The sequence below is a fragment of the Notothenia rossii genome, assembly GCF_949606895.1.
Source record: "Notothenia rossii genome assembly, chromosome: 6".
Classification (NCBI taxonomy): domain Eukaryota; kingdom Metazoa; phylum Chordata; class Actinopteri; order Perciformes; family Nototheniidae; genus Notothenia; species Notothenia rossii.
In genome coordinates, this window is record NC_136909.1 from 84935348 (window position 1) to 84962430 (window position 27083).

Here is a 27083-nt window from a genome sequence, read left to right on the forward strand (position 1 = left end):
GGAGAGGACTCTTTAAAGTAGAGACACTACATACTTATATACACCTGAACATCAGCAGGAGAGGACTCTTTAAAGTAGAGACACTACATACTGATATACACCTGAACATCAGCAGGAGAGGACTCTTTAAAGTAGAGACACTACATACTGATATGCACCTGAACATCAGCAGGAGAGGACTCTTTAAAGTAGAGACACTACATACTGATTTACACCTGAACATGAACATGATATGTCTTCTTTAAAGTGTCTGATCAGCACGTGTTTTGGTTATTTTAGAATCAGTAAGCTTTTTAGCCTAAATTACTTTCTTTGATAGTTAGTGCAGTCCCTGTGCAACACTGCTGCAGCAAAGCGGGAACAATGTTTGCTTTTTTACTTTTCATTCAAAGTTTACTTATATCAAATGTGTCACATGTCCAAATTGCACCACCAGGGTCCGCAGAAATACACCCAGTAACTGGAAAATGTTATCAAGATTGTACATGTTCAATTGCTGGCAAATTATTATAATTTAAAAAAGTGCTGGGGACAAATTTAGCCATTTCAAAAAGTGGTGGGAACATCTCTTTAGATCCCCCAGTGTAAGTGACGCTCAAGGCACATAAGCCTGCACACATGCTTATGAAAGGTCCAACTATATCAATGCATGTGTGTGTGTGTGTGTGTTTGTGTGTGTGTGTGTGTGTGTGTGTGTGTGTGTGTGTGTGTGTGTGTGTGTGTGTGTGTGTGTGTGTGTGTGTGTGTGTGTGTGTGTGTGTGTGTGTGTGTGTGTGTGTGTGTGTGTGTGTGTGTGTTTATTTGAGGCCTGTTTGTGTATGTTAGTTGCAATTTACACCTGTTAGGATGTGTTTCCTCCATCTTGTGTGATGACGGTGATCATTGTGTGTGTGCCGCCACTCAGAGAGTTAGGGTGTTTCTTTTTTTTATAAAGCCATGTAGATTTGAGTGGAATAAAGAGATTAACTGTGTGTTGATAATCCTCTCATCTTCTCACACACACACACACTCACACGCACACTCCTTGTTTTCTTGTTTTTGTGTCTTTGTGGCCGTGTTGATTTGTGTACATCATTCACAGTTTTCTCTGATGAACTTGCTTTGCAGGCTGCAGCACATGTACACGTTTCAAGTCAGATTGGTCTCAGGAGAGGTTGTTGTTTATACTCTAAAAGGCTTTAAAAATCAAAGGTTCTCGTTTCCTCCTACTTTACTTATAGTAATTCACAGTTTTACATACAGATCACCTACTGGTTTATTCTCACTCTGGGGTTGTAGGCGTCATCCTTTTAAAATAAATGCTAAATATTCTCTCTGCTCCCCCACAAGCTGCTTTTCAAGGACTTCTTAGGCAAAGCATATTAAGAGAATTTGCCTCTCAGTGCTCCTAAGGTGCAGTCAGGTAGATATGGAAGTGAGCAACCAGTCCATTTAGGTGTGGGGACGGTTCATATTCATGTGTGTGTGTGTGTGTGTGTGTGTGTGTGTGTGTGTGTGTGTGTGTGTGTGTGTGTGTGTGTGTGTGTGTGTGTGTGTGTGTGTGTGTGTGTGTGTGTGTGTGTGTGTGTGTGTGTGTGTGTGTGTGTGTGTGTGTGTGCGTGTGTGTGTAAGGTACAAAATAATGAGATTGCAAGGCTGCATGTGCCAGCTTTTACCAGAAAATAAATGTGCCGGTTCAAATTAGCGACAGAAAACCCCTAAAATGTTGGATTTGAACCCAGACTCATTTCAAATTCATTTTTATAAGTAAGCTTATCTGATGATTTTCTGGTATAAAAAAAAGGATGTTACTGTGTTGTTTGTTAGTCAGTAACTCTGTAACTGTGAATATGTGAGTTTTGCATTTAAGGCAATATTTAGCTCGTTTCAAAGAGGAATCTTAGTGTCTGTGACCCATTTACGTGTGTCTGTGTTTAGTTTACAGTGCAATCAGTGACGGAGCTGCAGGGTCATGCATGCAAACCAAGATGAAAGCGTGCATTTAGCCAAAACTGGCAAAAAATGTACGAGAACATATTGAGGATACGGACGACTGGGAGGGTTGGGGATTATGCTGCACCAGTGGTTTTGAAACTTTTATCCAGTTTGAAAGTTTGTCATCGCTAGAATCCTTTTGTAACCGCTGTCCAAAAAAACCCATGGGTGGAGCATCTTTCAAACGAAAAAACGATGTTTGAATTGTTAGTTGTACTAAAAAAAAGCATTAAGAAACATTTTCTGTGTACCATTAGTCCCATCTGCATAGCACAGCTGACTGATGATTATCAACGATGCTTTTCTGTCAGTGTCTCAGATGTATTGTTAGACTTTATTAAGCCACACAGCTGCTGGAAAAACACATCCTTTTGGCAGAGACTGTATCTGCTGACAGGAATGATGTTACTCAGCGTTTGATCTTGTGCTTTAGGACGAAATGTGTACAAACCAAACAAAATAGAGAATACAGAGATGTGTCATTTAAAAGTATATACATTTGAGTCAAGGAATGTAAGCTTCTATCACAGCACAAAGGATTTGCAATAGATTAAAGAGGGCCTATTTTGCTTTTTGGGGTGTTCCCTTTCCTTTATTGTGTGTTATAGGTTTTGGTGCATGTAAATGGTCTGCAAACGCTAAAATGCCTGGGAGTTGTGTGTGTGTCTTTACTTATGATGGCTCTGAAACTAGATTTTAATATTAAACAGCAGCAGATGGCTTCTTCTGAAGGGAGGGGAACAAATCCTTGATATCTCAGAGTGTGTGCAGACACTAACAAGAAGAATGAGAAGAGTAGAAACTACAAGACTGGCACAAATAATGAGGAAGAAATTGTAGAATTCAAGAGAGAAAGTCCTGGGTGTTTTTAGATACCATTTTTACTGCAGTGGAAACACAAAATAATGGTTTCCAATCGAGCACCAGCTCCGAACAAGCCCTGGAAATGCTTCAGTGGTGACATTTTCACACTCGGCTGTTTGTGTTTAAAACGACGGGCAGAAGAAGGTCAGGTTTCAGTTCCAGAAACACGGACCTGATGGAGAGGGCGAGTCATGCGAAGCCTCATGTTTTAAATGTGAGTCAATGTTGTGAAGCTGTAATCTGAGGTGTGTTTCATTTCCTGAACCTGTCACTCTCTCCCCAATGACCTCACTCCAAGTGTGTGTGTGTGTGTGTGTGTGTGTGTGTGTGTGTGTGTGTGTGTGTGTGTGTGTGTGTGTGTGTGTGTGTGTGTGTGTGTGTGTGTGTGTGTGTGTGTGTGTGTGTGTGTGTGTGTGTGTGTGTGTGTGTGTGTGTGTGTGTGTGTGTGTGTGTGTGTGTGGAGGGCCCCTTTGACCAAGGGGCTTAAGTGGCCTCAGAGACCCCAGCACCACTTAATCACTCACACACATGTGCCTTGAAATGTAATGAGCATGTGAAACATAAAGAATGTGTGTGTGTTTCATACTACATGCATACATATGTGTGCAGACTCAACACTGACCTACATTGCTGTTTTTACTGATTAAAGGTTGTGCATAATGGGACCTATTAAATTCAGACATTGAATACATATGGACACACACACACACACACACACACACACACACACACACACACACACACACACACACACACACACACACGCACACGCACACGCACACGCACACACACACGCACACACATGCACACACACACGCACACAAATAATCGGTTATTAATTCAATATGTCTAACAAATCTAATCTAATTGTTTATTTCACACCTTTAAAAACAGTAATGACTGCTTTTTTGCACTGTGCAGAATGAGTACTTCTTACTTTTTGCATTTTAAGTACATTTTGATGCTAATACTGTTGTACTTTAACTTAACTAACATTTGGAAATACTAATACATACACATATTTATGTTGATTTCCAACAGAATCCCGTATTTAATAGAAAATTAATGCCTTCTTTTTGTCTCAGTGGTATGCGTGTGTGTGTGTGTGTGTGTGTGTGGGGGTGTGTGTGTGTGTGTGTGTGTGTGTGTGTGTGTGTGTATGTTTATTCTTTACTGTAGTTGGACTGGCTGCACAGCTGGAACAACATTGTGTGTGTGACAGAGAGAGAGGGTGATGTTTACGAGAAACATGAGAGTATAAAAGTGAAAGTGCGTGTGCTCGGGTGTGGAAGAATGTGTTTCCCATGTACATGTCATGTCCATACTGTACAGTGCACTGATGTGTGTGTGTGTGTGTGTGTGTGTGTGTGTGTGTGTGTGTGTGTGTGTGTGTGTGTGTGTGAGTGTGTGTGTGTGTGTGTGTGTGTGTGTGTGTGTGTGTGTGTGTGTGTGTGTGTGTGTGTGTGTGTGTGTGTGTGTGTGTGTGTGTGTGTGTGTGTTGTGTGTGTGTGTGTGTGTGTGTGTGTGTGTTTAAGTGCTCCTCATTTCTCTTTCCTTCATGTCATGCGTCCTTCTCTTTCATTCTTGCTGCTTCTATCTCGCTGAAACACGTTTTCTGTCAGTGATGTGCTTTGCATTTCTGGGTCAGTTTCCTCACTTATGGTGGCTATGCATTCCTAATTCTCACAGATATCTGTCCAGAGGTAAATGATGTAATGTCATATAGAGGTAAGCAATCTTGGAGTTTATTTTTTATATTTTTTATTTAGTCATCCAAAAGAACAGTGACAAATGTCCGTCAGTCAAAATCAAAGAGCAGAACCTTTTTCAACTACAGAAAGATATCTCCGAAAGAAGAGGCAAAGAAAAAGAAACTGTCAGTGAAGCCCTGGATGTTTTTTCTTTAGCCCCGGACAATTCTCCCTCAATAATATAATACATTAACCGTGCTTTACCTGAACCTCATCATGACACTATAGAGAGGACGGCAGGATTGTAATTTCCCGTGTTCAGTGAATGCAACAGAGGCAAGACACCAGACCAATCAGCGGAGAGTTGCATGGAAATGAACGTGTCTTATTGGCTGACAGGTACCTATCCTGTGACAATGTTTAAACTGTCAGTCGGACTCAGAGTTTTTGAAGATGGACATAAGAAAATGTTTTCTTAAAAAAGAGGACAATCCTCAAGTGGTGGCTCACACAACAACCCCAGAGCCACCATGTGCACCAGGTAAACAAGGTATGTAAATGTCAGTAAACTTCCAAGTTATGCGAACATGTAAGCAAAGCATAAATTACAGCTACGTTGTTGACGTTACTTTGAATCGCACGGGTAAGCTTAACCGTTAGCAAGTAGCTATAGCTAGCCAGAGATATTAAATTAACACTTTGTCATACAATATAAATCTTATGTTTTTTAGCGTTACCTGGTGATTTTAAAAAAGTCCTCTGGAAAATGTTGACTTACTGTCAGTGTTCGACATGAAGCTAGAAGCTACCTTACATCACACAGTCACAGGGGAGTGATTTGTAAAATATCCATAAAGAAAAAGAAAATCTGTTTACAGTTCTGCTTCAATTTTGCTCTCAACGTGCACCAGATTGATGCTTTTAACTTCAATATTTAAAAATAAATGTTCCCGGGGGAGCATGCCCACGGACCCCAGGAGGTGAGGAACCCCCTAGAGGAGGTTAGGTCCGCCCCCACTTATAAATATAGCACTTTATCCCTGCTTTCACCTATATGCCGTGAGCTGATTATCGAGCCTTCATTGTAACAGTCGCAGGTGTACTGTGTATTTGCGTGTGGGGAGTGTTGCAGTAGAAATTTCCACTGTAGCGCCCGGTACCTTAATGTACCTTAATGAACTGTGGGCTAAGCCCCGAATGTTTCCAGGTCCAGGAAACGCCCTGGTGCAGACATCATGAAAACTGATTTAAAATGGGGAGCCCATGACATGGTAATAGGTACCGTATTATGTTTAAATGTTTTACGATTGCTGTCACTCACAGCTTATTTGTTGCTTTACCTGTATAAATATTCTGTTACTGGCCATTGAAAAAGAAAAGGCAACTATACGAAACTAAGTACATTCGGTGGGAATATATCCGTCATCCGTGGTGGAAAGTACATCTATTCAAGTTTTGTAGAGGGCCCCTATTATGCTCCTTTTCCGTGCTTTAATGTTCAAAAAGCTCTTCATTTTTCTCATACATGCTGCAGCACCTCTTTCACCCTCTGTCTGAAACCAGAGCCCAGTCTGCTCTGATTGGTTAGCTGGCCGGCTCTGTTGTGATTGGTCACCCAGATAGAGATGTCTCGCCCCTTAACACGTACAATGTGTTGGAGCCCTAGCCAATAGGAGCATGCTTGTTACATAGAGATGTCACTTTGTTCCGCAAGTAAACAAAAGAGTCCAGTGAGTACTTTTAATTTGTGTACTTTTACTTGTAGTGGAGTATTTTAAGACCTTAGTATTTGTAATTTTACTCAAGTAAAGGTACTGAGTACTCCTTCCAACACTGTCTGTTGTATATATCTGTAAATATGAATGTGTGAAACAATCTGTTGTTCATTAAGTCAATAGAAATAGGATGTGGAATGTAAGAATGAAAAGGCATGAAAACCCCCAAAATAGAGACATGTGGTTTTCATCGGACAGTGACATATCTCACGTAGCCAGGCATCCATCCTGTCATGCTCCAGAGATCTGGATTAAATCACGTTTGTTGGAAAAGGGTGACACCCAAGTGGGCTGGCCATCATCCCTGAGCCCACACAGTGTAGAGTGCTGCAGTGATGAAGCAATCAGCAGCAGTAAAACGCTGTCATTGTAGATCAGGGCTGCCCACACTTTTTTGGCTGGTGAGCTACTTTTGAAATGACCAGCTCACCGAGGTCTACCAACCAAAAATAAAATTCCAAATTGCAAGGGTTGCTGAATAACACGTTTTATTTATCCATGGGACAACTAGGCTGCACCAAACGACTCATTTGATAATCGATTAATCTATCGATTAATGAAACGATTAATTGACTATTCTGACTATTATGCCAATTTCTCAAACGCTCTTATTTAGCCATCAACTTTTAGATTTAGCTTGAGGTTGTTTTAGGCATGTGGAAACTAACAATGAAGACAACTAAAGATGAATACTTGATTCAAAAATACATATATTATTAAATTAACTAAACAAATTGTGAACAAAATTAACATTGCTTTTTATTAATTAAATAAATAATATTTCACATCAAAAGGAACAACAATGTTTTAAAAAATTGTATTAAATAATCTGATGACAGAACTGTAAACAGAATAGCGGAAACTTTAACAAAAATAAAGAGTAACTCAGTTACCTCTAATCATTAACCCATGTTTGTATAATGTAGTTAACTCCGTGTGTTGCTGCAAGCATACATAACACCTGACGTGGAAACGTTACTCGTGGACGGGGCTACAGAGCTACTAGAAAGACAATCGAACCCGGTGCATTCCTCCGTCTGGATGTGGTGCACTTTTGCTAAATGTTTAGACAAATTGCTCGTGTTACCGCCTTACATGCTAAACACTATTGAGAAGGAGCATTGTCCACCTCAAGACGGGTAACACTGACTTTGTATCGCTTTGCATTCTGGGTTAACAGACTGGAAAGCGATAGGTCGATTTTTCTGTCAATCAAGTAAACTCCTGAATTAAGTGGCAGGGAGGCCAAGGGAGGAGGGATCAAAACCTGTTTTGTCTATTTTAACGGAGCTGGATTTTATTTTTATGAATGACTCGCGATCTACCAGCATTGCCCCTGCGGTCGACGTACTGGGCACCTCTGTATGTAGATTATAAAGGAAAAACAGCACGGTCACAATGACTTCACTTCACCACCGCTAAACTAAAGGCGGCTAATGTTGGGCTATAAAGGAACTACAGCACGGTCACATGACTTCACGTCACCACCGTTAAGCTAAAGGAGGCTAATGTTGGGCTATAAAGGAACTACGGCACGGTCACATGACTTCACGTCACCACCGCTAAGCTAAAGGCGGCTAATGTTGGGCTATAAAGGAACTACAGCACGGTCACATGACTTCACGTCACCACCGTTAAGCTAAAGGAGGCTAATGTTGGGCTATAAAGGAACTACGGCACGGTCACATGACTTCACGTCACCACCGCTAAGCTAAAGGCGGCTAATGTTGGGCTATAAAGGAACTACAGCACGGTCACATGACTTCACGTCACCACCGCTAAGCTAAGGGAGGCTAATGTTGGGCTATAAAGAAACTACAGCTCGGTCACATGACTTCACGTCACCACCGCTAAGCTAAAGGTGGCTAATGTTGGGCTATAAAGGAACTACACACGGTCACATGACTTCACGTCACCACCGCTAAGCTAAAGGTGGCTAATGTTGGGCTATAAAGGAACTACAGCACGGTCACATGACTTCACGTCACCACCGTTAAGCTAAAGGAGGCTAATGTTGGGCTATAAAGGAACTACAGCACGGTCACATGACTTCACGTCACCACCGCTAAGCTAAAGGCGGCTAATGTTGGGCTATAAAGGAACTACAGCACGGTCACATGACTTCACGTCACCACCGCTAAGCTAAAGGCGGCTAATGTTGGGCTATAAAGGAACTACAGCACGGTCACATGACTTCACGTCACCACCGCTAAGCTAAGGGAGGCTAATGTTGGGCTATAAAGAAACTACAGCTCGGTCACATGACTTCACGTCACCACCGCTAAGCTAAAGGTGGCTAATGTTGGGCTATAAAGAAACTACAGCTCGGTCACATGACTTCACGTCACCACCGCTAAGCTAAAGGTGGCTAATGTTGGGCTATAAAGGAACTACACACGGTCACATGACTTCACGTCACCACCGCTAAGCTAAAGGTGGCTAATGTTGGGCTATAAAGGAACTACACACGGTCACATGACTTCACTTCACCACCGCTAAGCTAAAGGCGGCTAATGTTGGGCTATAAAGGAACTACACACGGTCACATGACTTCACGTCACCACCGCTAAGCTAAGGGAGGCTAATGTTGGGCTATAAAGAAACTACAGCTCGGTCACATGACTTCACGTCACCACCGCTAAGCTAAAGGTGGCTAATGTTGGGCTATAAAGGAACTACACACGGTCACATGACTTCACGTCACCACCGCTAAGCTAAAGGTGGCTAATGTTGGGCTATAAAGGAACTACATACGGTCACATGACTTCACGTCACCACCGCTAAGCTAAAGGTGGCTAATGTTGGGCTATAAAGGAACTACAGCGCGGTCACATGACTTCACGTCACCACCCATCCTTTAGATAAGTGATGTTCAAAAAACTTGCAAGATTCAATGTAAAAAACTTAAATCAATCCTCACAAAGAACCCACTCACACACATTAACCATAATTGACATTGGACAACTCGCTACAAAAAGCTTGTTAAAGTCAGTGATGCCTGTTATCATATTTTATACCAGACATTAAACACAGTCATTTGTCGGCTGGCTTGAAATGATCCATGAAAGCTCGTTAAAATCGACATTGAACCAGCACTCTCACACTGAACTTCACTAATTGAGAGGCAACAATAAAACACAAAACGACCGACATGTTCCGTATGTACTTTCATCAAACTTTATCAAATTTCATGGTCGTTCTTGCCAATGCTTTGTGGCTGATATTAGAAACTTCACACACGCAAGTGCACGTGCACACACACACACACACACACACACACACACACACACACACACACACACACACACACACACACACACACACAGAGAAAAAGTAAAGTGAGTGAGAGATTATCCCTGAGGTTTGATGATTGTCAAAAAAAAACAGACAAAGCTTAAAGTGTTTTACATCAGGGAAAAACTGAAAAAACACAGTGGGCAGTGGTTTAGAAAGACCCAAATGATGCTAACTATCCAGATCCTCTTAATGATGCTAATGTCATTATTTCTATGGAAGATTAATGAGACCTATTTATAGCTCATTAATCCATATTGAGTAGGACTGCAGATTAATTTGTTAATCACGCATCAAATAGAACTGCGGCCCCCGGCCACTGACTAAAGCCTTATCCCTCTGGGTGAGTGTGTGTTGTTGTTGCCAGAGATGGCAAAAGTGAACACATCCTTTACTCAAGTAGAAGTACAGATACTCGTGTTTAAAAATACTCTGGTGAAAGTAGAAGTACTGACTAAACTTCTTTACTCAAGTCAAAGTAAAGAGGCTTTGAAATGTACTTCAGTAAAAAGTACCCATAACTAGCAGCTGTTTTAAAGAGTACCTGACCTCCCTTTATATTAATAGAACAATAATGTCATTGTTAGCTAATGAATGTTTCCATGCTGACCAACGGCAACATGACAACGTTTTCATTGGTCCCTCTTCTTTAGAGAAGACCAGGAAATGATGGATACACGGATCGTGTTCAAATCAATAGGCACGCAATGACTCTAAATAATAATGATCACGCCACCAAACACAAATTCAGACTAAAGGAACCAGCCTGTTTGGAAAATGAGAGAAGTAGAAAGTACAGGTATTTGAGTTCAACATGTAAGAAGTAGAAAGTACAGGTATTTGGGTTCAACATGTAAGAAGTAGAAAGTACAGGTATTTGGGTTCAACATGTAAGAAGTAGAAAGTACAGGTATTTGGGTTCAACATGTAAGAAGTAGAAAGTACAGGTATTTGAGTTCAACATGTAAGAAGTAGAAAGTACAGGTATTTGGGTTCAACATGTAAGAAGTAGAAAGTACAGGTATTTGGGTTCAACATGTAAGAAGTAGAAAGTACAGGTATTTGTGTTCAACATGTAAGAAGTAGAAAGTACAGGTATTTGTGTTCAACATGTAAGAAGTAGAAAGTACAGGTATTTGTGTTCAACATGTAAGAAGTAGAAAGTACAGGTATTTGAGTTCAACATGTAAGAAGTAGAAAGTACAGGTATTTGTGTTCAACATGTAAGAAGTAGAAAGTACAGGTATTTGTGTTCAACATGTAAGAAGTAGAAAGTACAGGTATTTGTGTTCAACATGTAAGAAGTAGAAAGTACAGGTATTTGAGTTCAACATGTAAGAAGTAGAAAGTACAGGTATTTGTGTTCAACATGTAAGAAGTAGAAAGTACAGGTATTTGTGTTCAACATGTAAGAAGTAGAAAGTACAGGTATTTGAGTTCAACATGTACGAAGTAGAAAGTACAAGTATTTGGGTTCAACATGTGAGAAGTAGAAAGTACAGGTATTTGGGTTCAACATGTAAGAAGTAGAAAGTACAGGTATTTGTGTTCAACATGTACGAAGTAGAAAGTACAGGTATTTGGGTTCAACATGTAAGAAGTAGAAAGTACAGGTATTTGGGTTCAACATGTAAGAAGTAGAAAGTACAGGTATTTGGGTTCAACATGTAAGAAGTAGAAAGTACAGGTATTTGTGTTCAAAATGTAAGAAGTAAAAGTAATAAGTAGTAGAGTAAAGTACTGATACCAGAAACATGTACTTAAGTAACAAAGTATTTGTACTCCACTACTTCCTTCCTCTGGTTGTTGCTAGTGCAGCAGATATCCCCTCCTTCTGGTTTCTTCCCTGTCTCACTTTTTGTTTTTTTTCCTCTACCGTCTCATCATGCCTGACTGATCGTCTCCTGCGTCCGATTAGCCTTTAGCCCCGAGCCGCTCGCCTCGAGACGCTGAAATCCAATCCTTCCGCCTCTGCAGTGAGCCGCTTCTCCAGGAATAGAAACTATAAAGGTGAACCCGTTGTTTGTATTTTCTATGCTGAGCTATCTTTGCCTTTTGGAATCAGTGCGTTTCATTAGTTGCTCACCTTTATTCACCTATGAGCGAGCAGCAGGCAGGCTCTCTTTCAGCATCGCTTAAGAGAATAGTTTCTGCATTCAAGACTATTAGATGCTGGCTTTTGAATTTTGTCCTAGAGCATGTAAACAAATAACTGTAATATCTGTTTCTAATAAAAAGTGACCTTTTAGTTTCAAAAGATTTTTTATTTTTCAAGCATTTCTTGTCTTTTCTTAAGAGGGCCTTTTATGCTTTTGGGGGATTTCCATTTTCTGTAGTGTGTTATAGGTTTTTGTGCATGTAAATGGTCAGCAAAGGATGAAAGCACAATAATGAGCATAATATGTCCTCTTTAAAATGTTTACTTATAAACTCTGGTAGTATTAAGTGTTATTCTTTTGCAGAGAGGCAGCAAGTTAACCAGGGTATAGGAATAGGATACGCAACAAAGGAATAGGATGTGTTACAGGCAACTTTTACATAACTTAATTAATGATAATGATTATTGTTGATTGGATTTTGCAGTTCATGACGTGCCCCATCCCAGAAGTTTCTACATCTACATCATATTCATAAAAAAACATAGACGAAATGTTGACCCTCAAGCAATCTGCATCATGTTTGCCCTGAGAGTAACATATGAATAAAAACACACTCTTTTTACAGACTTCTCTAAAGATTCTGAAATTCTCTGTTGTGTTTAAATGCTGCTTAGACTGTGGGTTTACAAACTGAAGCACACAGCGTCCTTGCCAAGAAATTAAATCAAATACAACGCTAGATATTTTAAGTTCAATGTCAAAGTGGTTTGTAAAAGATGCATTTGGTGTGATACCTGCTGTAGGCTTAAACTCAAATAAAAGCTGGAGTTGTCCTTTATCCCTGAAATCTCTTCAGTCTTGTCGTTTTATGAGTCCTGTGTCTGCAGATAATGAAAAACAGGGCTCGGTATTAGAGCTTGTGCAGCACTTTATTATAATCTCATTCTTTGGGAGTTATATATTTTTTTGCATGTGGATGTTAGCTCTAGCTTAACCCTATCACAATCAATTTTCTGTTGCTTTCTGGAAACCACAATATTAGGGTGGGGGTAAGATAAATGGGGTGAGGGGGATCACAAACTCTAAATCCAGAGGGAGAGACAATCACACAGAATCTGGCTGGTGTTCCTAATAACAAGCTTAAACCCTCCCTTCCTCTTTCCTTTTGGGAGATATGAGGGAAGATCATCCCACTGCGCTTTAAACACACACTGCTGCGATTAACACACACACACACACACACACACACACACACACACACTCCAGATGTTGTTGTCACCCGGGATAAAGCTGATGGCAGACCCCCCAACGCCTATTTTGTTTCAAACTGGACGTCATAGTCTTCTACCTGCGAGCTTTTTTCTGACCTTCTCATGGTGGCGATGCTGAGGGAGGTGACACTTTGCACAGGCCTTGAATAAATGCAGAGACATGAACAACAACAAACAGCCTTTAATGACCTTTTTGGGGAAGCTTAACAAGTAATAGAGAAACTTCAGGGAATGGATTAAGTCCCCTGAAGTATGAAAACTTAAAAACTAAAACAGTAAAAGTCTAAAGCATGGCTTGTTCTGTGTAATTAGGCATAGTTGCTCTTTCGGCTAAATGCTAACATCAGCTAAACGCTAACAACGGCATGCTAACAATGCTAAAATGCTGAATTGTAGCATGAATTATGTTTTCCATTGCATGTTTTCATTTCCAAACATTTCCTTAATAGCACAAAACTCAAAGAATGAAAATAGTTATAGGGTGTTTAGGCACAAACATTAGATAAACGCTAACAACAGCATGCTAACATGCTCACAATGACAATGCTAAAATGCTCATGATTAGCAGGTATAAGGTTTAACATGTTCACCATGGCATGTCATCATTCTAATATTTGCTTTTGTTAGAAATTCAAATCAATGTTTTAATGGGGAAATGTAGTTTAAACATGCTGTCAGTTTTAATGCTCTTTTATACTGAAAAACCAGAAATTCTTGTGCACAAGCAGTTAAGCTTTTATTCTGAAAATCCTTCATCTACGGTTAGCATTTAGCAGATTGCTAATATACGATTTCCTAAAGAGGTGAATTTAGTAGCGAAATGACGTGGAGTGGTGCAAACCTAAGCCTACTGATTTAACACTTCAACTATAGATGTCGAGATACTACCATGCTGAATATTAAATGAAGGTACAGTTTATTTGAATACATTATTGTTTACAGACGAGAGTAGCATGTGACAACATCCGGAATGACCGGAAACCAAACGAGCCGAGAAGTATTTTTTAGAGTATTGATTACAGCGTTTAGAATGTGTTAAATGAAAAACCATGAAAGAGAATATGAGGAGAAAAGGTGTGTTAAGCATATATTGAATGTGAAAAGAACCAATCCTCTGTTTAAATGCAACAACGGACATTGGAGACGAGGTGAGCCGGCTGGCGGGGAGGAGCCAGTAGAGGATATATAACAGCACCGGAGGAGAGATCCACCTCTTGTCTTCCCTAACGAGGAGCGGATCACAGCTGTTTGTCTGACTGAACAATATCATGCTTGTGACCAACCCGTGCCTTTTTAAATTAAAGTACCCAATTGAACTTTCACAGAGACTCCATTTAGTCTCCTTTTAAAGCTTCTCTCCTGGACGGGAGAATAACGAACACAGTTTACACTTTACAACCATAGGCTGTTGGTTTACAACCCAAAACAAAAGCAATGTAAATAGTTTTTTATGCATTTAGTCATGAACAGCAGCTAAATGCTAACAACGGTATGCTAACATGCTCACAATGGCAATGCTAATATGCTGATGTTTAGCAGGAAACATTTGTTTACCATTACAAGTTGTTATCCCTAAAATGTGCTTATTAGCTCCAAACAGAAAGAATGTGATTGGTTTTGAGTAGTAAGTGAACAAATAATAATAATTAAACAACTTGACCTAGTTGAATGGAAAGTTCAGGAATCAAATCATGACCAAATGAGTTCATGTTTCCTGAATACACTGGAAAATTGATTCATAAAAAAAGGCAACACATGAGGTCATCCTCCCAAGATATATGATATTCTGTCATCACCATGTTTCTATTTGCTTTGGGAAAGTGAAACTGGAGAACGTTGGGAGGTTCAGAGGAGAACTTTGACCCGTGCCAATCACTCGCTAAATGGCCTTTGGGACTCACTAAGCCCACACAACGTCAAAACAAAACTTAAAAGGAAAGGGAATATATTGGAACTGAAAATAATGGTAAAAGAAACAAAGCAGGCAAAGAATGTAATAACAAAACAAATTGAGTTTATTCAAGGATCCAAGAGCTTTAGTGTCATGTGCACAATGGCTCCAGTGTAATTTTGGCAATTTAAATCAGTACGGCATAAGACATAATAATAAGAAATATAAATACAATATTGCAAGTGACACTATAGTTCAAGTAAATGCAGAACAAAGTTAACTATGTTTGTTAAATAGCATCAGACATTTATTATAACATTTTCTTGCAATTTATTGTTATTTTTCCTATTTTCCCATAAATGAAGGATGCACATTCAAGCCATTTGATTCCTTTTCAAAAGCAAAAGCCTTTCTGGTCTTTGCATCAGCGACACGTTACATTTGACACACACACATGAACACAGGATGACTTTTAACCTCTCACACCTCCGTGTGGACCATACTTGTCAACCCTCCCGATTTTCGCGGGAGACTCCCGATTTCATTGCCCTCTGCCGGTTTCCTCCCGGGGTCATATTTCTCCCGCATTTCTCCCGATTTCTGAAAAGATCAGATTTACACACAACTGTTTCCACTCGGACTTTAATACAGCTCCACCATTGTTTGGTTTCCATGGTAACACGTCTCTTTAGTAGCGCGCGCAACTCAAAGTCTGAGAGGGTGAGTCAGATATTCACAGAAAACAGAACAAGAATCGACAACTACTCTCTGCTCACTCCTTTCCTGTCAAATACAGGTCCAGCCCACACATACTGTATGCTCCATCAAGGACGGTGCTACAGGCCGCAAGGCAGTGCACTTACAACTACAATAAGCATGTTAATGTTAATCTAACAGCTCCGGCGATCCACTAGCACCGCCCCCCCCCCCAATTTTGCATTTTGAAATGCTGCCGATTTCTGAGGTCTAAAGGTTGGCAAGTATGTTGTGGACACACCCTTTGGACACAAATTGAACGCTGCGTGATCAGGCGAATGTGTGTAGTTGTCACATCACACTGCTGCTGGTGATGGGACTCGTGCTGCTGTTTTTCACACACACAGATGTTGTGAGGAGGAGGAGGAGGAGGAGGAGGAAGAAGTGTTTTGTGGACTTTTTTTTGAACTTTTGTACAACTGGGGCACTTCACAAGACATTAGCTCAGTTTTTCTTCTTACATTAAAGCAGGAAACCCCTTTTGTGCACCAGATAAACATTTTAAGATCTCACTATAACTTGTCTGCTGGATACATATCTAATAAAAACATGAACTGAACTGATTGAACCAAAGCTAGAGATCTGACTGCTTTAGTATCTCTACTTATGGCCTGGTTTGAAGTGTACTTTTATTTTGTACAAACAACTAATTCCCCAGTTGATTGTCATGTTGGCCTTAATGTAAGAAATGCTGGGGAGGTAGAGAAGGAGATTGAGGTGAGGATTTGAGTAAATGTGAATGAAGAGAAAGAGGATTGTAAAAGTTATGCTGAAAGGCTTTATCAACTCCTCTCAGCTCTCAGAGTCTGTTTTGGGACATAATTCCATGTAATTCTGAATCAGAGGACAGAAACAAACACACCCAGATACTTTTATGTGTGGGCTGTGTACTGTTACCTCGGAGTGATCGAAGGAACAGCCAACACTAACACTGTGGGAGTATAACTGAAACAGAAATAAAAGAGAAAATGATTACAGCTGAATTTGTTGCACAATCAGCCAGTCTTTAGTTTCCCCCTACGTTACCCACGATGGCTGCAGCTAAACAATACTTGAATAATATCAGTATGTAGTCTCTCTACTTTAAAGAGTCCTCTCCTGCTGATGTTCAGGTGTATATCAGTATGTAGTGTCTCTACTTTAAAGAGTCCTCTCCTGCTGATGTTCAGGTGTATATCAGTGTCTCTACTTTAAAGAGTCCTCTCCTGCTGAAGTTCAGGTGTATATCAGTGTCTCTACTTTAAAGAGTCCTCTCCTGCTGAAGTTCAGGTGTATATCAGTGTCTCTACTTTAAAGAGTCCTCTCCTGCTGAAGTTCAGGTGTATATCAGTGTCTCTACTTTAAAGAGTCCTCTCCTGCTGATGTTCAGGTGTATATCAGTATGTAGTGTCTCTACTTTAAAGAGTTCTCTCCTGCTGATGTTCAGGTGTATATCAGTATGTAGTATCTCTACTTTAAAGAGTTCTCTCCTGCTGAAGTTCAGGTGTATATCAGTATGTAGTGCCTGCCTCTACTTTTTTTTTTTAATGTTCAAAAAGCTCTTTATTTTTCTCATACTTTTCACACTCTGTCTGAAACCAGAGCCCAGTCTGCTGCGATTGGTTAGCTGGCCGGCTCTGTTGTGATTGGCCAACCACTTAGGCTAAGGGGTGGGACATCTCTATCATGTACAATGTGTAAGAGCGCTAGTCAATGAAGAGCGAGTGTGACAGACATAATGATGTCACTGTGTTTCAGAAATGTGGTATTTTAGCCGTTGCAGACCATTTACATGCACAGAAACCTATAACACAATAAAGTGAAGGGCATGATATGACCTCTTTGAGAGATTTATTGAGAATAGCTTCCTCCTGTCAGTCATGCACCGTTAAATCCTGGCTCTGTTCCTTTGGCTTTCTCTCAAGACTCTGAATCACATCATGAGAGATTACCTGTTCACGGAAATATAATCTAAAATATTTCATTGGATAAACAACCGTTCACTTTAATGGAATCACATCAAAGTGTAACCTCCTATTCTGTTGAAACCCATGTTATTGTGCTCTATGGGGAGATTTGGGGGAGTGTGGGAATACAGGGAGTGAAAGGGGAAACTCAGCATTTCTGGCTGTAGTCGTCACTGAACAAAGAAGAAGAGAAACTGCAGCGGATTGGAAACTATATGTGAGGAGGGAGAGATTTAAAAGTACCCCCAGGGTTTATTCATGTCACAAGGGCACTAAAGGACAAGGGAGGGAAAGATAGAAGGAACGTGAGATAAGAAATTAGTTTCTGATTCAAACTCAATTTGTGTTTTTAGGGCATTTCTTTTTTATCACTTTCACGGTCATTTAGTTGAATCATTAAATGATACCAGCTGCATCACATCTTGGTAATTCAATTCTAAATTTAGACTAATAACAGTGACTTCATATTGAATTTATATTCTAGCGTGCACGTTCAGTTCTTCTTTGACACTAAAGAAAATTATTAACAGCTACGATAGACTTTTTGTTATAGAGGCTCCGAAAGTTACAAGCTACACAAGTACAAATACATATTAACAGGTTTAATATCAAATATGTTGAGAATTTGAGGTATTTTATCAAAGTGTCAGACGGACTGCTCTATCCCTGACACTCACTGACACAAAACAACCGGAAAACGAAAAGCTTTGGGGTGGGAGAAGTACTCAGATCTTGTACTTGAGTAAAAGTAGAAGTACTCAGATCTTGTACTTAGTAAAAGTAGAAGTACTCAGATCTTGTACTTGAGTAAAAGTAGAAGTACTCAGATCTTGTACTTAGTAAAAGTAGAAGTACTCAGATCATGTACTTAGTAAAAGTAGAAGTACTCAGATCTTGTACTTGAGTAAAAGTAGAAGTACTCAGATCTTGTACTTGAGTAAAAGTAGAAGTAATCATATCTTGTACTTGAGTAAAAGTAGAAGTATTTAGGTCTTGTACTTGAGTAAAAGTAGAAGTACTCCGATGTTGTGCTTGAGTACAAGTAGAAGTACTCAGATGTTGTGCTTGAGTAAAAGTAGAAGTACTCAGATCTTGTACTTGAGTAAAAGTAGAAGTACTCAGATCTTGTACTTTAGTAAAAGTAGAAGTACTCAGAACTTGTACTAGAGTAAAAGTAAAAGTACCAGAGTGTAGGAATACTCTGTTTCAGTAAAAGTCCTGCATTCAAAAATATTCCTCAAGTAAAAGTAGAAAAGTATTCTCATCAAAATATAGTGAAAGTAGCGACAGTAAAAGTAGTTATTGTGCAGATTGGTCCATTTCAGAATAATATATACGATATGTTTTATAATGATTGATCATGAAAGTGTTCTCAAAGCTGGTAAAGGAGCAGCTAGTTTGAATGACTTTGTATACTGCAGGGTAGCTGGTGGATTTACTCCAGGTGGAACTAAAGTCTGATTCAACACTTGATTATATTTCACATCTTTCATCCACATCTGTAAAGTAACTAAAGGTATTAAATACATGCAGTGGAGTCAAAGTACACCATGTACCTCTGAACTGTAGTGGAGTAGAAGTGCAAAGTAGCATTAAAGGGAAATACTCAAGTAAAGAACAAGTACCTCAAATGTTACTTAAGTCCTTGAGTAAATGTACTTAGTTACTTCCTCTGGTAAATCACCCTCTGATGTTTTACGTGAGGTCACTTCATTGTTGCGCTGTGATTAAAGGAAATGTGTCACGTCTGACGCAGACCTGAACACTTTGTGAGATCATTGTTTTGCCATTTGGTGTCACACTCTGCTATCTTTACCACATGACGTTAGATTTCAAAATGTCACGTCCATATTCTGACTTCCTCCCTGCTAACTAATGGAAAACAGTTCATCCCATGCAACCTATCCTTAATCAGCGCTCAGGCCTTCATCCGGTTTCCCCTTCACTTCCTGCAAGTTTCCTCTAGTCTAGTGGCCTTGCAGTGACTCTTAAGAAAACTACAAAATAGAAATCGACTGATTATAACTCCATAAACATTTAAAACCGGAGTAGATTTGATCATGTTATTATTATGTATTGTGAGAGTTTTGATATTCCATTAATATGATTACTATTTCTGTTTAATTTGATTGTTGTTTTGTTACCCGCTTATTTTTATTTATTTATTTATTTATTTTTCCTCACTAAAAAAATCTGATTTTAGTCATTTTTGTCCAGCATGTTAACTTGTTTTGTTTTATTTAAACTATATTAAAGAACAATAGGTTTATAATAACAAAGTGAATGAACGGATACAATGATTAAATGAACAATACTAAATAAAGATTTGAAGATTTAAGTTATTTGATAAAGTAGCAGCACCGTTGTTGTAAGAGATATTAAGTTATTTACACAACATTTAAATATTCAAAAATCTAAGTAGAGTATATAACATGTAAAATACAGTACAATGAAAGAATGCTCATATTTGAAGAATAAAATATGTGCAGTATTGGAATTTAAAGTGGAATGCAAAGTTTAAATCGCTTCTCTCCGGCTTTGGAGTGGTCACACGTTTTCAGAGGCTCAACAGGAAGTGTGTGTGTGTGTGTGTGTGTGTGTGTGTGTGTGTGTGTGTGTGTGTGTGTGTGTGTGTGTGTGTGTGTGTGTGTGTGTGTGTGTGTGTGTGTGTGTGTGTGTGTGTGTGTGTGTGTGTGTGTGTGTGTGTGTGTGTGTGTGTGTGTGTGTGTGTGTGTGTGTGTGTGTGTGTGTGTGTGTGTGTGTGTGTGTGTGTGTGTGTGTGTGTGTGTGTGTGTGTGTGTGTTACGTGCTGCTACTGGTTCAATGGGAGGAAGTGAGTGTGACCCTGCACAGCAGAAGAATTTCTTGGTCAACAGCTGCAAAAAAATGTCCTGGTGTTTTTATTTTTGCCCCGCTCACCATTTTGTTTAGTGAACATTAAATCAATCACAACAGAGCCGGCCAGCTAACCAATTAGAGCAGACTGGGCTCTGGTTTCAGACAGAGGGTGAAAAGAGGTGCTGCAGCACAGCATACGGCAGTATGAACAAAATAAAGAGCTTTTTGAACATTAAAGCAAGGAGACATGTCACAGTAGAGACACTACATACTGATATGAGCATAGTGTCCTCTGAAACATCACATTGTGACAGAAGAAGTCTACATTCATGCTCCCCAGAGGATAACCCCTTTCAAATCACCTGTATATTGTAGCTCAATTTATAAAATAAGACGACAAAAATACACCAAACTACTAGTTATTTATCCTGAGCATACTGGTGCAACTTGTCAAATAACAGTCACTTTGCCAGGGTTATTACATGGAAACGGCTTGTGGTACCTGGATAATTGTGTGAAAATAAATCCCTTTTATATTTCATCCACTGAGTTATTAAATATGTATGAATATGCATATTGTCCCCTGTGGACTCTCAGCATTGATTTGATGCAGATTGTTCTCTGCAGAAAAAAACAAAGTGGCTTTTTGAGGCTGAATCTCATTTTGACTCGTTTAGCCACACAAGACAACTGATAGGCCCTTTTCTGTTTGAACAAAACACCTTTGGAGGCGATTTCACGAGGGTTTTTACACTTAAAACACCTTATTAGATGAGTCTGAGTTTGATTATAATCATTCAAAGCCAAACATGACTTTACATATAGATTTATCGGTAAAATAAAGAACACTTCTCCACTTGCAGCTGAATTAGGAATGAATGGGTGTGTGTGTTTTTGTAGGTGCTATTCTGCAACCCCAAGGACAATCCAGGAGTATTTAATGATTGTACCTGCATTTCAATTTGGTTGAATATATGCACGGTTTGTGTGAAAAGTGGTTAGTTGCAGCCAGAGGGAGAAAGCACTGAGCTCGAAAACACATTGCCCATTTGCATGTTATGTTCCCGTCATTCTTATCTCCCTCCTCTGCTCGGTGGGCTTTTGTTGATTTGTGTGCAACAGACGCTTCAATAAATATTTCTCTGCAAATGTGGGACTTCCAATTTTCTTTTCTGTTGTTTCCCTTTTTTTTTTAAAAACATGGATTTGTTGGTGGTTACCCTGAATAATAAGGGCTTCTGATGGCATGTTATCATCAGCTTGCGTGTAGTGTGTGCTAGCATGTCTTTGTGTGTGTGTGTGTGTGTGTTTTGGCAGGAGGCAACAAGGGCAGTAAGAGCAGAGTGGGGTTTTATGATGAAATTCAGTGGCAATTTGAATTCTCCAATCAGAAAAATAGGGAAAAAGGGGGAAAAGAGACGTCAGAAAGGGCGAGAAACAGGTAGGGAGAGATAACGGAGGTAAGAAATTGCAAGAAAGAGGTAACGTCATTTCAAATAAAGAAAAATCAAGGGAATAAATGGCTTCATCACACCGTAAACTAACATGAAAGCATTGCCTCCGTCTATTCATCATAGCAAAACAACACTGTGTGTGTCTCTGATTGCACATCTCTGTGTGTTTATGTCTGTCAGTCTGTGTAATTACTCTCATTCCTCTCCACACAACGGCTATAGCTGCAGGTTTTGCCAAGTTGACATTCGAGCGCTTGTGATAAACAACTCAGGCGGATTTGTTTGGTGTGCTTCTAGGGAGGGCATTTGAAACACACCAATAAAGAAGAAAGAGACTTGGGAGACTTTGTCCGAGCTGCAGTTAGCACCGTTTGGCAAGGAGTGAGGAAAGGTTGCATCATCAGAGAGACAGAGCGAGGATCACCTGCTAAAAAAAACCCATCAAAACAGTTTAACCTTGATGCTCCACGTATCACATGAATAACCTGGTGTCAGAAAACCTCATCACGGTGACCTTGGAAATGAAATCATTTACATTTTTTCTTTACTCATTTTGAAGCGTTCTAATCCGGACGTACAGCGATCCCAGAAGCAAAACGTGGTTCCTAGATAGTGCAGTATATTCCTGTGCCTGTATGATTAAGAAGAGAATACACAAATAACACACACACAGAGAGTTGATGAATATTAAATAGGACAAAGCAGTCATTTAATTATAGTTTAGGATGAAATTCTGTATCTAAAAGTCTTTCGTGTTTTCTCCATATATCTGAAATGTGACAGAGATGTTGAATTCCTCCAAAGATGCTCCATTTTGAAACCAAAATAGAGAGGGGAATAACAAAAGGAGGCGTGCAGAGCATGTTTATTTCCCCCCTTCTCCGCCTCAGGCAGTTTAAACTGAACACATTTTCTGTTGCACTGCGAGTTCATTTGAATTCAGTCATTTGAAAAGATAAAGTCTTTCTCTGTCACTTTTTTTTCCCCTTATTTAAAATTGGGAGCTCATTCTTTTCACCTTGTTTGCTGAGCGCTGCCCAGACATTCAAACAAGGGGGGAGTAAAACCCATTCCAGTTTCACGGTTTTGCATTTTAATGCGCTATGCTGCAATGTGAGTTGGTTTTCTATTGCCTCATTTTCAGTCAAGCATCACTCCCCCTTGCCTGTAAACAAAGTGTCGAGCTGCGCCGCTCTTTGTGCAGCTGTAACGTCCTGAAAGTACGGACGTTTAAAACATGTGTACATTGGAATTAAACAATGCATTGACTGAGGTATTGTCAACAAGTGTCAACATGGTGTACAGTGATGTTTGGCTCTCACCACTGTTAGTACTATGTGGTTTTCTGTTACGCAGACAATGCTTTCATGAGGAAAACATCTTAATGGGTCCTGGATCTATGGTGGGAGTTTGTAATGAGGATATGTATTCTAAAGACAACTACTCAAACACATGAGCAAAAAGAGATTATGTCTGGTTCTAGTTGGCTTTTAAATTGAGTGGTGACCTGGAGATATAGTCGAATTCCACTATTATGAACAAGAAAAGTGTCCCTGCCTCCGCCTCATCAACCCATATGATGAGAGGATACACACATACAATTAGCTTTAGACAAATATTAACATTTCATTATTTACATTTTCATTCAGACTATGATTAAAGGTGTCATGTTAAGAGTTTTACAGACATCTCTTTTGCAATAGAAGTCTATAGAAGAGTAGCCAATGAAAAAGGGTATTTGGTTAAAGGTCCTCTATCATACTGTTTTTCATCAATATATCACAGGTCTCAGATATATACAGAACCTGTCTCTGATTGGCTGAAACACCAAACAGATCATTGCAGCATTACCCATAATCCCCTCTGTTTCAGCCCTGTTTCAAAAGTGCTGATTCTGTGTCTGTTGCTTTAGATGCTAATGAGCTGCTGCTGGCCACGCCCCTCTGAGAGATGATTGGTTAAAAAGAACACAATGGTGCTCGAGGAGGAGATTCAGGTGATAAGGTGTGTGTGTGTGTGTGTGGGGGGGGGGGGGGTTACCTTGGTTGCTGATTGGCTAATGGTTACACAAGCCAAAACATTGTTATGACATCATAAAGTGGCCAAAATCTGATCAGCTCATTTTCAGACAGGTTTTTATAGAATTGGATCAGGACAAAAAGAGAGAGAATCTTTGTTCCTGAAACTTTCAGAGTCTCTTTCCACAGAGGGGACACATGTTGATGCAGAAGAGACATGGAGAAGAGGGGACACATGTAGATGTAGAAGAGACATGAAGAAGTGGATTTTGCATAATAGGCGACCTAAAACAAGCTGAAGAGATTTTAACATTTTATTCTACGACATATAATCCATCAGCAAATACCCCCGAACCTATAACACACTACAGAAAAGGGAAACCAACAAAATGAATAATAGGGCCTCTTTAAAGTATTTCAATAATGACAAAACATTTCCTCATTGACATTACGCCAACTACACCGTTACCGTTTAAAACATATTTAACCTGGAAATTCTGTAACGTTCAGTGGATTTTTGGAAAAAAGTCTTTGCAAATTTTCTAGAGAACATTTTAAAAACTACCACTGTGCTAACATATTGCACAAAAATTGCAGAAAAACCATCAACATAGACGCAGTGTAGCCTATTGAATCATAAGAAAAAAACATCAAAGGCCAGATGAAAGAAGCTGCTTTTGGGTCATGTCTGGCTCACATGTTATCATGTATGTGTCTGTTTCTGTGTGTGTGTGTGTGTGTGTGTGTGTGTGTGTGTGTGTGTGTGTGTGTGTGTGTGTGTGTGTGTGTGTGTGTGTGTGTGTGTGTGTGTGTGTGTGTGTGTGTGTGTGTGTGTGTGTGTGTGTGTGTGTGTGTGTGTGTGTGTGTGTGTGTGTGTGTGTGTGTGTGTGTGTGTGTGTGTGTGTGTGTGTGTGTGTGTGTGTGTACTGTGGTTTCCTCCAGTTTGATGCGAATGAGAACTGACTTTGTTAAAAGCATTAACATTTTCAAACCCCGAATCACTAATGGCGATGTTGTTGGGGAGGAGAGGCATTCGGCAGAACGCTGCATTATTTAGCATCCACTAGTTAGCATCCTCAAAGAAACACACACACACACACACACACACACACACACACACACACACACACACACACACACTTGTGAATGTGTTTCTTTTCACACATTTTGATATATGAAATACTCAGATGGGTGCTAGGCGCAACACATTAAAACACACAATCCTAGAAGGTCTCTATAATGAGGAAGAAAAAACACAAATGGAAACACACACACACACACACACACACACACACACACACACACACACACACACACACACACACACTAACACAGATCTGGAGACACACAGAGATACCCTCAGACGTCTTGTCATTGATTCAACCTCTGATAGTTTTCGGACACAGAGTGGAGGGAGTGATGAAAGACAGAAGCAATAAGAGAGAGACGGTTAGACAGACAGGTGGGAGAGACGGGAGTGAAATGAGACGAGGCAGCAGGGCAGACAGTCGGTTTGGGAGAAATGTGTTGGTCGTTATCGCTTCATTTTAATGGGGGCGTTGCATATAATCTCTATGTTTGCATATGGCTAACATAGGTTCCTCTATCCTTCAGCCTGAGTCCTAAAAAGCTGAAATGAGTTAGCATTTTACAGCTTATCTCGTCTGTATGTTCTTTTGTGACGTGTTTATCGGTTAGAAGCTTGAAATGAGGTGTGTGGTTAACACAAGCTGAAGATATTTGAATGTCTTGTTCTACGACAGTTAATACTCCACTGGTGAATACAAAAAATGGCGGTTGCTAACAAGTGTCTAAATGAGATGACTAAACATCATCGTGCCCGACATTAGCCTCCTTTAGCTTAGCAGTGGTGACGTGAAGTCATGTGACCGTGCTGTAGTTCCTTTATAGCCCAACATTAGCCTCCTTTAGCTTAGCAGTGGTAACGTGAAGTCATGTGACGTGCTGTAGTTCCTTTATAGCCCAACATTAGCCTCCTTTAGCTTAGCAGTGGTGACGTGAAGTCATGTGACGTGCTGTAGTTCCTTTATAGCCCAACATTAGCCTCCTTTAGCTTAGCAGTGGTGACGTGAAGTCATGTGACCGTGCTGTAGTTCCTTTATAGCCCAACATTAGCCTCCTTTAGCTTAGCAGTGGTGACGTTAAGTCATGTGACCGTGCTGTAGTTCCTTTATAGCCCAACATTAGCCACCTTTAGCTTAGCGGTGGTGACGTGAAGTCATGTGACCGTGCTGTAGTTCCATTATAGCCCAACATTAGCCACCTTTAGCTTAGCGGTGGTGACGTGAAGTCATGTGACCGTGCTGTAGTTCCTTTATAGCCCAACATTAGCCACCTTTAGCTTAGCGGTGGTGACGTGAAGTCATGTGACCGTGCTGTAGTTCCATTATAGCCCAACATTAGCCACCTTTAGCTTAGCGGTGGTGACGTGAAGTCATGTGACCGTGCTGTAGTTCCTTTATAGCCCAACATTAGCCGCCTTTAGCTTAGCGGTGGTGACGTGAAGTCATGTGACCGTGCTGTAGTTCCATTATAGCCCAACATTAGCCACCTTTAGCTTAGCGGTGGTGACGTGAAGTCAAATCCAATGAGCATATCCCATTGGCTTTTTTTTTATGGAACCAGGGAGATGGCCATTAAACACTGACTGTACTTCCTTTCTCATAACATCTTAAAGCTATTCTTTAGTCTGTTTATCTGCCAAGTTAAATAAAACCAGCTTTTTAGCCATGATAGCAGCATGCTCCACACTTAAATATCTCAACAACCGATGAAACATACTTTCATGGTCCCCAGAGGATTCGCTTAAGTTTGCTGAAACCCCAACTTTTCATTTCTTGTTACCATGAGGCCTTCATTTGAGTTTTTACATTAAATCTTACTATTTCATCGATTGCTGTGGAACTTCCTCTCTCCATCCTTCTGATAATATTAACAAAAGACAGACTAAGCAATAGCTTGTTTCAAGATCTTGGAAAACCCTTGCACATTTCCTGAAAACATCCCTAAGTTTAAAAAATGCACGGGGCTGCCCTCAAGGATGTTGCATCAGATCAGTGGGATGATTGAATATGATCAGAGTGCCTTTTTTTCTCCTGAGTATCACCCCGACCTTTCCAAAGTTAAAGTGTGGAGATAGGACCGGCTTTAATTAGCAGACGACGGATTCTCTGATACTGTCCAGAAAAGCC

General features: G+C 40.1%; 1 protein-coding gene across 2 annotated transcripts in view; it reads left to right on the top strand.

Moving 5' to 3' along the window:
- The first annotated feature begins 4984 nt into the window (after window positions 1-4984).
- Window positions 4985-27083, top strand: part of cdh5 (cadherin 5) — a 94326-nt gene continuing 72227 nt past the window's right edge. The window contains exons 1-2 of one of the 2 annotated variants that reach the window (XM_079690666.1): window positions 4985-5079; window positions 11517-11608. The gene's annotated coding sequence lies outside the window, so the exon portion shown is untranslated. The remainder of the gene's footprint in view (window positions 5080-11516; window positions 11609-27083) is intronic. The other variant, XM_079690667.1, reaches the window with a different exon arrangement.